Below are 12,161 nucleotides of genomic sequence, written 5' to 3'. Positions count from 1 at the left end.
GCCTTATTCAAAGTTAAATCACTGTTACGGAGCAAAATCTTTCTCACATCATCATGTTTAATACCACACACAAATCTGTCTTTTATCAACTCATCCATTAAATCAGCAAATCTGCATGTTTTAGCTTTGTTTCTCAAGTCAGTTATATATGCTACAAATGTTTCACCTGGCTTCTAGTCCCTTGTGTAAAATAAGTGCCCTTTTATTGTAATATTCATTTGGGGTTACACATTTCTCTAAAGTTACATTTTAAGCACTTGTTTCAGTTGGTACCACTATATGATGGTCCCCCCTCTCTTGCAAACACAGCAGGTGCATAGACAAATGAATGCTCTCTTTCAATGGCTTCTTAACAAGCCAAATTAAGCAGAATAAATGCCTTTGTATGTGCATCTTTATCAGAAAATGCAGCTTGTATGAAAATATTGTACTTTTACTCAAACACTCTCCAATTCTATGCAGTAATATTATCAAATACAAGTGGAGATGGTTTGCAAAATCCTTTAGCCATGCCAACAAAGTATGCTTAAACACACTGCAAATATGGGCCTTGTAATTATGTATGAACATGCACACATACCAGGTACTTGTAATAACATTCAAATGTACAATAAACTTTTCTAATTGCTGTACTTTGTGAAACATGCTTTGAAATGGCTGTATTTTGTGAAATGACTGCACTGTAATACTGCATAAACTTGCAAATACTCTTTACACTTCGGATATCTCAAATAGCTTTAATTAATGTGAAAAAGTAGTACATAGTGAAAAAATGTGATCTTTTTTATTTTATAAATATTATGTGAGTCAAACATTATTTCAAACATTTTTGTAACTATTTTGAACATTTTTTATCAATATGTCACAGTTTTGGACATTTCGTTTAACTAGAAACATTTTTTAAACATTCTGAGTGCTTAGTTTTATATTCTTTGAGTAAGAAATCATTTAAGCAAGTTTTAGTACCTGGAATTCATTTCTAATCTGTTTTGCGAGTTGTACATGCAGTTGGGATGATCCATTCCACTATATTAACTGAGTGCCTCTTGGTCTTGATTCTGGATCCCACTTCTGACACCATGTTGCTCGTCTTATGTTATGGTTGAAGACAAACAGGCGGGATAGTTCATTTATATGCTTTATTATATGGAAACGCATCAGGATGGATATCAACATAAAATATAAATGAACTGATTAACTGACAGACCATTACATACATGCATGCTTACATCTCAACAGCTGTCTACAAAATGGTAGTCTGGCTCACACGTGTTCAGTATTTATACACATGTGCAAGCCCATGGAAAGCTTCTTAAAGGTATACATACATCCTAATGTACAGTATACAAAGGTAAGCCAATTATGGAAGAAATGTAGTATAGTTTGTATGAGCAGACAAACTAACATAAAACACTGTAGACAAATGGTGGGGGGGGGTTGCACAAAAGGATAAGTTGACATGGATTGCACACATGCACACAAATGGAATGAAAAATTGGAAGGGTGGACCATACAGACTATTAAGGAGGGCAGGCTAAGAAAGGGTCACACCATTTGGGGGATTTAGTGGCATGCTGTAGATTGGAAGATGTCAAGATGACCTAGTGGGAAGTCTACACAGAACCATTGCCAGCTAATGATCCCATGTAGGCACTGCCAGATGATGCTGGACCCTCTGGTAGCCCATTGTTTGTGTCTTTCCAGAAAACTATAATTCATTGCAGGGGGGACTATGTCCAGCCATGATGCTGACCAGTATGAAGCTCAAGTGCAGCCTCAACTGCCTGTTGATGCTGACTTAGTCAACAGGTACTGGGATATGCGTGTCCACCTAAGACTTGTGTCAACAGGTGTTGGGACATGAATATCCATCTGAGACGGGACTTCACCCCCTTTGGTGAGCCATCCACATCATCCATCCTGTCATGAGCTACAACAGAGAGAGGCGGTGATGAATGTGCTGGGCATTCACATCTTCAACTTCCTCATCTTGTGGATCTGCAGAAAGTGTGACATGCTATTGAAACACATTGAAGGTTTAAGGCAGAAAACAATGATGCACACTCTGTTATGCAGCCAGCCATTTCCACCTCCTGTGACCACACATCTTATTGAGGTTTCTTTCCAAATGGGCTGAAAAATAAAGATTCACACATCAGTAGTACTTGCAGAGGGTTATGAATTTAGGTATAAGGAAAAAAAAATGTACAGTGAATCTCTGGGCATTGCCTTCACAATTCAGCTTCCCAGTCCTGCAATGTTTCTGGCATGTGACACTTCAGATGATCATAGTGGTATCTGAATTGTTTTGCAACTGTTGGATACTTGTAAACTTGGCAAACATGAGGTCCATACCACACCAGGCATCCACCTTTTTGCATGTGTCCATCTAAAAGACCCAAAAGCTGCTACCTGAAGTGGGTGTGAAGAATATAAAGAAATATCTTTGTCTTCGTTACATGCCACACAGGAACCATTTGGCTGCAAGAGCCATCTCCCTTCTCTGCCTTTCATAATATCTAATGTCAAATCATATACCAGAATGGTAGCAACTTGCATAAATATGCATGATTGAGAATCTCATATCACACAGCTGTTCACTGCTCAGTTAAGCAACATGTGCATGCATTGACCTCTTTCACCTGCATTAGGAATTTGAGAAAGTGGAAAAGGTATCATGGATGTTACGCAGAAGTAAAATTTAGAGATTGATATGAGGCCTCCTATTCCTACGTTGTCCACAGAAAGGGTTTACAGTTTTTGAGTTCAGCTTGGCATTTCTATTTTGTTTGTATTCCATGAGTCATGCAATGCTGCAAAGTAGGCCTAGGAAAGTTATTTTAGTACCAGATGCATGGGTTTTGTTGGTACAGTATATGTTTTCCATTCAAACAATTGTGCAGATGTCAGGACATGATTAGACTTGTTTCCTAGGGGTACGTATGAACATTAACAATACCATAAAGGTTTATTGTGCTTGATGTGTTTGTTTAAATGTTTTAGTGACCAAAGCAGTAGTTAATATGCTGTGTGGGATTCTTTGCCATCCAGTGTTAGCAGATTATTTTACTGGTTGGTCTGTTTGAAGATGTTTTATGAGAAACTGTAGCAAAACATATTTGGCCTGTATACCGTGAATGTGCTGTTGTGAGGGAATTAACAAGGTGTATGAGGATACTACTTTATAGGCTTTCATCTGTCAGAAGTAGTATGGGAGCATGTGGTATAAGGTCTACAAAATGTTAATGCATACCTATGTGAACAAATACATTCTCAGTCCCTTAGCAACACATATTGCTGTTTTCATCATGTACAAACAGGATTCAGCATATTCACAGGATGAAGCAGAAGCTGGATAATTTTAACAATAGTGAAAGCAGCATTGTGGCACAGTCACATAAGATGCATGCCCTTTGAATGATGGATAGAGGGGGAGTGATGATGGGTAGATGGGGTGCAGATCAACCACTATGGGATCAGGTATGGCAGAATGCCCTGTGGGAGAGAATTAGAGTAGGTGGGCACAACTGCACAATGAGTCCGATTCACCATCACTTGATTGGTATAATCATCCGAGCCAAGCAAAAGGCACAAACAATTGTAAAGGAGGGTACACCAGGGACTATAAGACTGACAGATGTGGAGGAGTTCTTTGTATCACTAGTATGAGGGGTTGCAACAGAAATTATTTCTAGTAGGAGTGCCGATTTTGTCACTGGGCTGACCCATTCCACCCATGTCTGAGTGGGTGATAGACCTGGCTAACAGAGTGCAGCAGTAGTAGTTTGCATATACAGTTGTTACACTATTGTGTTTAATACAGCAGACATGATGCACATTTCTTTTTACAGGCTCATTGGAAGTGCAACATGTTGCCAAAGAAGATAATGGTCCATAAGAAGGAATTGGATGCATTTATGACTCTGCCCTGCATGTCACATGGACACCCTTGTAGTATATTTTAAGACGTTCACTATGGTATGGCCTGTGTTTCCTGCATTATGTATTCATGGTAGAACTGGCAATGGAAAACATGTAGCAATGGTTGAGGCTAGACATACCTATACATACCTTTCCAAAGTCTGGCAAATGTATTTATATACTTGGAGATTTTTCCAGGCCAGAGACTGGCAATAGTAATCATATGCTTGGAAATGTGTCCGTGTCAGAGTTTGGCAGAGGTATTCAAATACCTGGAGATGTGTTCATGTCACAGTCTGTTAGGGGTACTCATATAACTGGAGATATGAGCACATCAGAGTCTGGAAGATGTACTCATTTAACTGGAAATGTGTCAACATCAGATTCTGTCAGAGGTACTCAGATACCTGGAGATGTGCCCAAGTCAGAAGACACAGTGATACAACTGTCTGTCACATCTATTGGTGGGGAGAAACACTCAATAGAGGTTGACTGAATGGGTGAAGATACTGGGACTTAAAAGACTGCACACCATCCCCTGTGGGAAAATAATCTGCTGCAGCTGAAAGCCTCATAAATGTTCCTACTTCATCTAAAACTCCAGCTCTGGAGATGCATCCTGATTTGGAGGTATCCAATAATTCCTTAGTGGGTATACCCCCTTTATAGGCCAGTAACACAGGGATACCCAGCACCATCAGCCATCTCAGTTGTCTTGCTCCTTGATTTGCAGGTGATACTGAGTATTAATCAGCAGATGCACAGGAAATGGATCCCTGGACAGGCTGCTGCCACACAGCCCTTAAAAGAGCTGGTAGGTGTCTTACATCATCTACAGAACCCCATTCATGACACCTGCAGATACATATCTTAATAGTCCAGATTCCCTCAACTTTAAAGCAAACATCCTCTTTCTAGGGGACTTTAACTACCCCTGTATAAACTGCACACCTATATCTCTATAACTTAGTATGCTCAGCATGCCTTTGACTTTATTATTGCAAACTCCCTCAGTCAGATAGTACCCTCCCCCACTAGGGGCATCAGCAAATCTGATCTTGTCTTCATAAACTCAGCCTCTGCCTGTGACTTACCCACTGGCTTACCCTCACTGGTCAGATTAGATCTCCACAGCCTGTACCAGTGGCACAGGGGGACATTGTCCTGACTATAGCCCAGGCAACCAGAGTCTGACTTAGTGCTCAGGTACTTGATGGTGCAGGCAGAGAGTATGGGTCATGCCCAGCATGGGGTGAAATGGCAATTCCTGCCTGTTTCACACCAGTGCTCTGATGACAGGACTTCATTTAGAGAGTGGAGGTTTATCACAGTGCTGATGCATGGGCATGGCTGCCAAAGCTGGTAACAGTTAGCCCTAATGGCATATTGGGGAGAATCGGCATGCATGGACAAAGCATCATAGCTGGCTGTTGAAAATGCTGCCTCTTTGCCAGTATATTGCCAGTTTACTAGTGAGAGCACAAAGCACCATTATGGCTGTCTGGATGCCCCCCCTCCTTCTTGGACAGTATAATGTCTGATCAAGGAGAAGATTGATGGTTAGCATGGGGCAAAAATTATTAAAACAAATCAGACCATGCTGCTGTTTTATTCAACATATGGTCTCAGTGATCAACCCATCCTTTCTCAAAGACTTCTTCATGGCCAGTTTCTTGTATTCACTAATGACTTGCAAGGATTCAACAGTCCCCCATTCCTTGATGTCTCATAACAAATACCACTACTTATGCTCAAATTTATACTCCCATCTCATCTGCTACATAGAGACTCCCATTTCTGCTCACCACAAATACAGTGCCACATTTAGAAATACACCCCTCTGGTGGAACTCAACTGTAAACAAACTCTACAATACAAGAAAACAAGATCATACCCCTAAATAATAGAACTAAAAGTCAGTGCATTATAATGAATCTCAAAAGGTTACCAAAGAATTTAGGAACAAGAACAAATTCTGCAGAGAATCCATGTGACAGGAGGAAATGATCACTGATACCATCTGTTTTTCCTGAGATTTCATCCCCAGCATCCTTCACCAATGATGTGCCCCCGACCAGTTTCCTATTGTCAGTCTTGTGATACCATGTCCCCTCACTCCTTTGCATCTGCTGACCTTTGCCCACACCTTCTACTCCATTTCCCTGCACCCAGTTTGTATTGATAGTTTTTTGTTATTGTGCCCACTGGTGTCCACTCCACCCTGTATCCAAAGTAGTGCTGAGATAATGTCTGACGCTTAGTAAGACCAAGCTGTGCACTGAACAAGAAAACTCTGATGGGAGCATTGCACACAGTATGCTTTCTGTGTTGCTCCATGCACATCATGACCTGAGGTTATTAACAAGATGTTGCCACCTTGCCTGCACTACCATGTATTGCATTGACTGATGCTTAGGTTTTTCTCACTGACATTATCTCATACTGATACTGATGGCCACCACCAACCTCACTTGCTGCTGCTGCAGTTGGTGGGTGGTGTACCACAACCACATACTTGGGATGTCAATCTTTACTCCAAAATATCATATTTTGAACCACAGCACAGACCATGAAGATCTTGCTGAGTATATCGGGTAAGTATTGGAGAGAACCCTATATGTATCTGGACATTGAAACTGTGCCTTCAGTAGCCCATAAAGCATGTTCCATGTCTGGGCATGAGCAGCACATAAACACATCTCTGCAGCAGTTTCATGGTTGTATATGGGGGTCATGATCCAGGGCTCCAAAGGTAACTTGTATCACATGCAAACTATCACACAGACAGATAATACCACAAATAGAAGGCCAATTCTGAAGTAATGAAAAATAATTTATTAAAAACAAGTCAAACACACAAAAATATTTTCTCTAGTGCCTCGGCAACACTTGCCTTTAACAGAGTAAACTGTTTACTCTGTTAAAGGCAAGTGTTGCCGAGGCACTAGAGAAAATATTTTTGTGTGTTTGACTTCTTTTTAATAAATAATTTTTCATTACTTCGGAATTGGCCTTCTATTTGTGGTATTATCATGATTTTTACATTCAGCTGTCGTTTATCTATCACACAGACAGAATTTATTATTGGAAGGAAATACTTAGCCACATGCATGGTGTGTGTGTGTGTGTGTGTGTGTGTGTGTGTGTGTGTGTGTGTGTGTGTGTGTGTGTGCATGCAAGTGTGTGTATGCATATGTGTGTGTCTGTGTGTGTGTGTGTGTGTGTGTGTGTGTGTGTGTGTGTGTGTGTGTGTGTGTGTGTGTGTGTGTGTGTGTGTGTGTGTGTGTGTGTGTGTGTGTGTATTTCAGTGTGTCTCTGTGTCTTCTACACACTGTGCCAGGTCTTTGCAACAAGATGACCTTCTGGGAAATCTCCACACTGGAAAGGGACAGACAGGTCTGACGTGTTAAATGTAGGAATCATGAGAACTACCAGGATGCAACACAAATACACACACACACACACACACACACACACACACACACACACACACACACACACACACACACACATGCTATGCTAGCCTTTCCTGTTGATGTTTCTGTTGGACTTTAGGCCAGGGGGAGCCTTTATGGCCATGTGTGTGCATTGTATGGAACAGAGTACCTCTGGAAGTAGGTGATGTTGTAGAAGCCACACACATCGTTATGTCTCTTTACTCCAGTCTCAGAAGCATACATGCTTAGTAACACACGGCAGCATAAACCTGAGGAACCTGTTCGGTATCAGTAAGGCAGAAGTCTGAGAAATACCCAGTGTGTTCCCCACTGGTCATCGAAAGGTCTGTTCCTAAGATGGTATAACTTAGACATACCTTTATAGCCACAGGTATAGGAACATGAGCATTCCACATGAAGATGAATTACATCGATCAAGATCAACATGATATCCTGGTCATCTTTGAGGACATGGTAGGTCAGACATTGCTATTAATGCTTGTAAGCTCTAGGTCTGCTCGGTCGTGCAGCCCCAAAGGGGCATCCTCCTTAACTCAACGTTAAAGACTAAAAACAATACTGTTACTGTAACTGCTACAAGCTGCTTGCTACAGCTGTAAAAATTATACACTGAGTTCAGCCATGACTGCAAAAACAGTATCAGTATTAATTTATGAAACCAAAGTACCCTTAAATTGTAGCTTTATAAAGCAATCCTAATACTACACTTCACCATTGACCGCTACCAATCATGCCCTGTAACAGCTTGCACCTGGGAAGGTTTTTGTCTTTGCCCCTCCCTAGTCATGGCTCTGTAACCAGCTGTCATCACTTGTAAAATCATCTTCATAATTTTCCTTGCATCAGCACCTTCTTCCTGCTGAAGAATGTGCTGTCATGTTATTAGAAACCCAAAAAGACATGGATAAATTAAACCCGGCTGAAGAGCTTTGTGTTGGTGTACATCCTAGAGTCTGTGCATCACGATTATTATTATAACTTTTTTCACTTGTAGCTTCCCAACAGTGAGTGTTTCATTTGCATCTGGTTATTAATTTTACACCTACTCTCAGGTACGCCCAATGGATTTTATATTACTGCAGTTTTGATGAGAACTGGCTGCCATTTTAATCCTGTATCATGTAAGGTTGCTGTTACTCTAAATATGACTCCCATATATCTTATGGAGGTCTTGGTTTCCTACTGTTCAGCTCAACTCCTACATTCCTAGCCCTTGGTGTTGGAAGTGTTCAGGGTGTGGCTGGAAATCTCTTGAGTCTGGTCCTTCTGTTATCAGGCTTCACATCTCTAGAACCTAGCGGCTGAGGGAACCTCTTAATTGGTAAAGGTTTTAGAAGATCCCTCAAAAGCTATTTATATACTTTGGCATATGACACAATTTGAACTTTAGTATTTACTTTATTATATTATTTTATCTGTAATGCTTTTAGTACCTCTGCCAGGTTCAGCTGGTAGCTTCAAAGCAAAGGGTTGCAGCAACTGCAGGGAGCAAAATAAATAGGTGGAGCCAACTAGAATGGGGTAAAACTATAGGCAGGGTGGGAGCCTGAAGTTCTGTCGTATATTCTACAAAACTCCCCCCCCTCTATTTTTCTTTCTGTGTGTGTGTCTCTCTGTCTGTCACGATCACATGCATGCGCACGTGCGTGCACACACACACACACACACACACACACACACACACACACACACACACACACACACACACATACTTCTACACAAGTGTTCATACTGGCATGCATACCGACACTCATACACTCACACACACACACACACACACACACACACACACACACACACACACACACAAACAAACATACACAAATACTAGCAAACACAGACACACACACACACACACACACACACAAACACAGACACACACACACACAGACACAGACTCAATGTGCATGTCTGTTAAACTCAGTCTTTTACTCTTATTCTGCTTTAACTTCCTCTTCATTTTTAGCTCACTTTGATGCCATCTACACTTCTATTTCCCACTGTAAGCTGACAGTAGACACAAACCTTTGCATTAATATATATATATATATATATATATATATATATATATATATATATATGTATAAAAGCAAAGCTAAAATCTCAGCTATTCGTTTTTTTCAATTAAGTCATTAATTTTGTTACACAACTTTGCTTCTTTTATAACAGTAAGGACGAGTAAAAAAAAATCTGCTCATACAAACACACACACACACACACACACACACACACACACACACACACACACACACACACACACACACATTGTGTTTGTTGATCAGTGTAGTACACTGATCTCACTAGGCAACTCGTGCAAGACAGTAAGAGTTGAACATTGTTAAAAAAGCCCAGATGCTCCAACACCCAAAGGCTATAGAAATAAAAAAAAAATAATATGTAAACAAAAATATACAAATTTCAAGCCACAAGTATTATAATACACAGTTTAGGGCTGTGATGGTGAACCTTTTGGGCTCCGTGCATCATAAATTTGGAAAATGCCTATCTTGACTCTGCTGGCGTGTCACCCCCCCCCCGAACAAAAGAGAACATATTCATTTAGTTAAAATAAATACAGTCCAATCATGCGTGCTACTATGTATTATAAAAGTAAAAGAAAAATCAATGACTTACAATAGGGAAAACTATATACTCATTGATAATTGGGCTTAAAATAGTGCACCAAAAAATTACCCTACTTTTAATAGTAATTTTGAATTGAACTGAAGAAATATGGAACATACTGCATTTGATTTGATTATCAATTAATGATGTTTTTGTTGCCGAGTTTTAATAGATAAGTGCAGGGTCACATATTTCTTGTATTTTTGTTCATTCTGTTTCTATGGTAACTCTGATGTTAGTGAACGCTGGTGTGTCACACAAAATGTCATGGTGTCTCACCTTTGACACGCTTGTCATAGGTTTGCCATCACTGGTTTAGAGAATAAATACAAGTTTAACTATGTCAATGTGTGCTTTTTTAATACATGATAGTCAAATATGTGTAATCACTGCCTTAACTAATATCATGCAAATCCAGTATTGGAGTATGGAGGATGAGGGAGAGTGCAGGCAGGGGAAGACCGAAGGATAGTGCAGGCAGGGGAAGGGAGAGGTAGAATGCAGGCAGGGGAAGGGAAAGGCAGAGTGCAGGCTGGGGAAGGGAGAGGGAGCGTGCAGGAAGAGGAAGGGAGAGGAAGAGTGCAGGCAGGGGAAAGAAAAGGCAGGGGAAAGGAAAGGCAGAGTGCAGGCAGGGAAAGGGAGAGAGAGAGTGCAAGCAGGGGAAGGCAGAGGGAGAAGGCAGGCAGGGGAAGGGAGAGGGAGAGCACAGGCATAGGAAGGAAGAGAGAGTGCAGGCAGAGGAAGGGAGAGGGAGAATTCAGGTAGAGGAAGGGAAGGAGAGAGTGCAGGAAGGGTAAGAAAGCAGGAGAGCACAGTCAGGGGAAGAGAAAGAGAGCATAAAAGTGCAGACAAGGGAAGGGAAAGGCAGAGTGCAGGCAGGAGAAGGGAAAGGGTAGAATGCAGGCAGGAAAAGAGGGTAGAAAAGTGCAGGCTGGTGAAGGGAGAGAGAGAGAGTGTGCAGGCAGAGGAATAAAGAAGAAGAGTGCAGGCAGGAGAAGGGAGAGTGAGAATGCAGGCAGGAAAAGAGGTTAGAAAAGTGCAGGCATGGGAAAGGAGAGAGAGAGAGTGCAGGCAGAGGAATAAAGAAGAAGAGTGCAGGCAGGAGAAGGGAGAGTGAGAATGCAGGCAGGAAAAGAGGTTAGAAAAGTGCAGGCATGGGAAAGGAGAGAGAGAGAGTGTGCAGGCAGAGGAATAAAGAAGAAGAGTGCAGGCAGGAGAAGGGAGAGTGAGAATGCAGGCAGGAAAAGAGGTTAGAAAAGTGCAGGCATGGGAAAGGAGAGAGAGAGAGTGTGCAGGCAGAGGAATAAAGAAGAAGAGTGAAGGCAGGAGAAGGGAGAGGGAGAATGCAAGCAGGGGAAGAGAGCAGAAATGTGTGGGCAGGGGAAGGGAGAGAGGGAGTGTGCAGGCAGAGGAACTGAGTGGAAGAATGCAGTCAGGAGAAGGGAGAGTGCAGGCAGGGGAAGAGAGAAGTAGAGCGCAGGTAGGGGAAGGGAGCAGAAAAATGTAGGCAGAGGAAGGGAGAGTCAGTGAGCAGGCAGATGAAGTGAATGGAAGACTGCAGATAGGGAAAGGGAGAGCTCAGGTAGCAGGAAAACAAAAGAAGACTGCAGGCAGTGGAAGTGAGAGAGAGAAACCACAGTCAGGAGAAGGGAGAGGGAAAATGCAGGCAGGGGATAGTGGGGAGAAAGAGAGAGTACAGGGAGGGGAAGAGAGAAGGAGAGCTCAGGCAAAGGAAGAGAGTGGAAGATTGCAGGCAGGGGAAGGGATAGTAAGAGCACAGGCAGGGGAAGGGAAAGGCAGAGCGCAGGCAGGGGAAGAGAGGGAGAATGCAGATAGGGGAAGAGAGCTGGAAAGTGCACACAGGGGAAGAGAGCAGAAAAGTGCAAGCAGGGGAAGGGGAGATAGAGATAGTGCAGGCAGAGAAATAGAGCAGAAGAGAGCAGGAAGGAGAAGGGAGAGGGAGAATGCAAGCAAGGGAAGAGAACAGGAGTGTGCAGGCAGGGGAAGGGAAAGGGACTGTGTAAACAGGAGAAGGGAAAGGCAGAGAGCACACAGGGAAAGAGAGCAGAAAAGTGCAGGCAGGGGTAGGGAGAGAGAAAGAATGTAAAGGCAAAGGAATAGAGAGGAAGAGTGCAGTCAGAAGAAGCAAGAATGCAG

General features: G+C 42.2%; 1 protein-coding gene across 2 annotated transcripts in view; it reads left to right on the top strand.

Annotated features, from left to right (window-relative positions):
* NAT16 (N-acetyltransferase 16 (putative)) overlaps positions 1-12,161 on the top strand; it is a 340,611-nt gene that overhangs the window by 99,949 nt on the left and 228,501 nt on the right. The gene's annotated exons all lie outside the window — the stretch shown is intronic.

Source organism: Protopterus annectens, chromosome 7.part0 (genome assembly GCF_019279795.1).
Source record: "Protopterus annectens isolate FY-2018-M chromosome 7.part0, PAN1.0, whole genome shotgun sequence".
NCBI classification, from domain to species: Eukaryota; Metazoa; Chordata; order Ceratodontiformes; family Protopteridae; genus Protopterus; species Protopterus annectens.
Note: the sequence above shows the minus strand (reverse complement) of the source record. Positions and strands in the feature narration are given on the sequence as shown.